Source organism: Austrofundulus limnaeus, unplaced genomic scaffold (genome assembly GCF_001266775.1).
Source record: "Austrofundulus limnaeus strain Quisiro unplaced genomic scaffold, Austrofundulus_limnaeus-1.0 Scaffold104, whole genome shotgun sequence".
NCBI classification, from domain to species: Eukaryota; Metazoa; Chordata; class Actinopteri; order Cyprinodontiformes; family Rivulidae; genus Austrofundulus; species Austrofundulus limnaeus.
This window is the reverse complement of record NW_013952506.1, coordinates 867,028-871,407: the sequence shown is the minus strand read 5'-3', so window position 1 is coordinate 871,407 and position 4,380 is coordinate 867,028. Positions and strand designations below refer to the sequence as shown.

General features: G+C 38.9%; 1 pseudogene; it reads right to left on the bottom strand.

The window, feature by feature from the left end:
• The window catches only part of LOC106521192 (fatty acid desaturase 2-like), a 4,746-nt pseudogene extending 3,526 nt beyond the window's left edge, over positions 1-1,220 (bottom strand).
• Positions 1,221-4,380: the final 3,160 nt, after the last annotated feature.

Genomic DNA, 4,380 nt, shown 5'->3' with positions numbered 1-4,380 from the left:
TAGATAGATAGATAGATAGATAGATAGATAGATAGATAGATAGATAGATAGATAGATAGATAGATAGATAGATAGATAGATAGATAGATGTTCAAATTAATACACCAACCAAAGCTTGGTTTTCATGCAGTTAAATAAAAGATCTGCATCCATATTTCCAGCTGTTCCTGCAATAGTCCAGACTTCAAATTAACAATCCTTATTTCTATAAGTTCAATACAAGTCCTCACATTTTTCCCCATCCTGACTCAGTTCTGTTGGTGCCAACTTTCCAACCAGAAGAGGCTTCAGAAACTTTTGCACGGATTTCAGATCAGGATGAAAAGCAGCGAACGCCTCCTGTGAAAACAATGAAACCATATAAAGACTCAAACATACATAGACAGATATTTTTTCGCCTAATTTTCTTCAGAAATTAATTCAATTCAATTTACTTTTTTGTCTCTGTACTGAAAACAACACAAAATTAAACCAGCATCATAACATGAACTCTACGTTTTAATTATATGATGTGTATCACACGGTTCTTAAGTGTCATATACAGAGACATAATAAGACCTGAGCTTAACGAGACAGTCACTCCTCAGATAAACATGTGATGTRTCACACTTTATCAATAATCATACAACAGAACCAAGGCCAATGTGCAGAACCAGTGAGTCTGAGAATGTTCTCAATGCTGCTGAACAAGTTAAGACAGTAAGCATCAAATTTCACCTACACTCAGAGAAACAGTTTGTCGGATTTACTTAACCAAGTTTCCACTCAAATGAGTTGACTAAATGTAAATTCACATTCATATTTATTTTTAAACAAAATGTGAAAGTTGCTTTACATTCACACAGCTCAGTTGAGTAAATCCAACAATCTGTTTTTTAGTGTAATCTTCATCACCTCAGCTCAAACAAATACAGTTGAGTCTATATTTCCCTACATGTTAGATTTGAGGACAAAATGACTTTTCAAATGTGTTGGGTCATGCCTAACATTAGAAGATGTATATACATGATTATTTATTAAATGAAGACATAGTTACCATCGCATCCTCTCCTCCATATGGCTGATGACTCTGACCCCCCTGGGTGCCTCTTGGCCCACTGAGTGATGTTGTAAACCTTCCTGTTGATGCTGTGCTTCTGGACCTCCTCCCAGGTGTAAACACCTGCAGCCTTCCCGCTGCCCGGCTCGCCCTGCTCGGTCTGCTGACCTCCATCTCCCATCCTGCCTGGGTCTGACTGCATCAAACTAAAAGGACCAGCCTGTCCCTAAAACCCCAAACCTGGATGTGGAAAGTGGTCCTCTGATAGTCTGCACATGCAGAGGAAGCAAGAGTTAGAGATGCATCACACKGAAACACAAACTAATTGAAACAAACACAAGTACAAAACAGTAKTAATACATTAGACAAAGGCATGAGAGGCTAATCATTTTTGAGGTTTTGCTAAAGTAAACTAAGCTGAGCTGTTAACAAGATGATGAAAAAATATGAAAAGAAAACCAACAGAGTGCCACAGAAAAACTGGTCTTGTGAGAACACATTCAGTTCTAACAGCAGCAGCAGACGGCTGATGTTCAGTTATCAAATTACAATAGAAAAACTTAAAATATTTCAAACTTACAGACTCCAGAGGTTGACTTGGTAACTCTCTCAGTATCAATAACAGACTGGTATGTTTGGTGCTGTAGGTCACAGACTGATTTCAACTAAAAAAAAAATACATCCTAAAACTCATCCCTTGGCTGTCCTAAAGAAAATTAAACAGGAAAAGATTTGGGTGTTTCTGGCCAATCAGAGCAGAGCAGTCACATGCTGAACTGCTGGTTGTTGAGCAAAAGGTTTATTAATAATCTGCTCATCTAAATATTTCAGGGCCGTCTGAGCGACCAAGAAAACATTTCGCTGGAAGATGTAAGTTTCACCTCTGAACTGACTCTGATAGATGCTCGTTGTTTCTCCGAACTTGATAAAGAGCCTGTTTCATTGGTGGAGAAATGCCGGCTGTTATCTGTTTCTTTCTTCTGTGAAGCACTTCATCAGAATAAGGCCTGGGGCCTTTTTCTAATAATCAGAGGTTTCCACACTTTCAGGCGACATTCACATCTGTTATCATCACAGCTGCCAAAATAACGAAATCAGCCAAGGTTGGAGTTGTGGAGCTGGAACRACCTGATGTTTCACAGTATGTGCCAAAAACATGTCATCAAATGGGATTTTGCATTCACGTCTATTTGGGTTAAGACACTTTAAATTACAGCTTAGCTCAAAGCTAAAAACAGGAAAAGCAAAAGAAGAAATCCATATAAAGTGAATGTGCTGTCAAACTGTTCAGATGAAGGTTGACCTGTCTTTGCTTTTATTTATGTCAGCACAAATAAAGTGGAGGAACCATAAAAATCACAACCTGAACTTTGTAGTTTTTTACACTACTTAAAAGCTTACTTCTAGTTTTATAAATCAGCAGCTAAAGATCAGCATTTGCCAGACTCTGCAGCACGCCGAGACAAGAAAGGTGAATTTGTCTTGATCTCTGAGATTAAAAACAATTTTTAAGATAAACTTTTGATTGATTAGAAAAAAAGTAAAACACAACTGCAACCAAACTATTTATAAAAATGCATGGATTTGCATTGAAATTATAATGTTCTACAAAACAATGTGAAGGATGAGTGCAGAAAAATATTGCTGATAATTGTTGAAGAAACTTAAACAAGCTGTTAAAGTTAGCAAACAGTAGCTAAAAATAGCAAAAAAGCTAGGTAGAAACTAAATATAGCCTGGACAAAGAGTTCTGCACTCCATGCTCTTTTACTGATGAACCAGATTATTTTTCATAATTATAAGGCTATATATTTATAAGAGACTTGTTAAAATGATTTGCACTTCCGTGTTTCCAGCAGCGTTGGTTGTTGCTTCAGCCGTAGGCAATTAAACCATTGTTCAGACTCCAGTACTGGTGTTGTATGGTCCATTTTCTTCACATTTTAATCTATTCAACATTTTTGTGGTGTATACCTAGGTAAGAAACAATTTCAGTAAGCGAACACTAAATTTTCTTACAATACTTCAGTTTTATTTTATAAAAGTCCACATGAGTGTTTACTGCTTGTGTCTTTAGAGTTGAAGGGTTGTATTTAATCTCTTTAATGAGTCTGTTGATGTTCAAAGATAAAAGTTATACATTTGAAAACACAGACAGAACCAGTTGTTGAAGTATGACTGCTTGATTTTACAGGTGATTTGCAAAGAAAGAAAAATGGAAATAATACATCTTAATGTCCTGATGCATCTCAGTAATCCAGGTAAAAAATCAAAAAGAAAAAAAATTGTATAGGTCTTCTGGACGGGTTCTTCTCTAATGAAACGTTTCATCTCTTCTCCAAGAGACTTCTTCAGTCTGAGAGTTTCAGGCAAAATTCAGGCTTTTGTGATGTGACTGATACTCACATCACATGGCTGTCGTTGACACCTAATTAACACTTATTGTTAACAGGGGGTGAAGTGATACTGGCAATAGCTGCGCTGTAGGAGGAGGACAACTGAAAACGGAGGCCTCCACCTCTGTTTAATGATGGACGGTCTTTCTTCACAAAAATGGCTTCTTTTACTCCTCTCTCAAACCAACGTTCCTCTCTATCAAGAATGAGAACATCCTCATCTCTGAAAGAGTGACCGCTGGCCTGTAAATGAGTGAAAACTGCAGAGTTCTGGCCATTAGACGTAGCTCGTCTGTGTTGGGACATTCTTTTGAACAGTGGCTGCTTTGTTTCCCCGATGTATAACTGGTCGCAGTCCTCCTGGCACTTMACAGCATATACAACATTGCTCTGTTTGTGCCGGGGCACCGGATCTTTGGGGTGAACCAGCCTTTGCCGTAATGTGTTTTGGGGTTTGAAAGCCACTGGGACATCATGTTTAGAAAATAAACGTCTCAGTTTCTCCGAAACATCCGCAACATTGGGTCTGGGTTTGGGGGTCTTCATTTTCACCTGAAGGTTGCATGGAATCCTGTCTGTGTTTCCTGTCTGCTTTCAGGAAAGCCCAGTCAGGATAACCACACTGCTCCAGGGCCTGTCGTGTGTGTGATTTCTCTTTCTGCCTGGCTCCTGGGTTTGTAGGGACACTGTCTGCTCTGTGGTACAGAGTCCTGATCACTCCTAACTTGTGTTCCAGTGGGTGGTGGGAGTCAAAACGCAAATATTGGTCTGTGTGGGTGGGCTTACGATATACGCCAGTTTCCAACCGTCCTCCATCCGAAACCGAGATTTCGCAATCCAGGAACGCCAACCTGCCATTTTTTACATCCTCTCGTGTGAACTTAATATATTCATCCACAGAGTTGATGTGATCAGTGAAATGTTGGACTTCCTGGGCTTTCATTT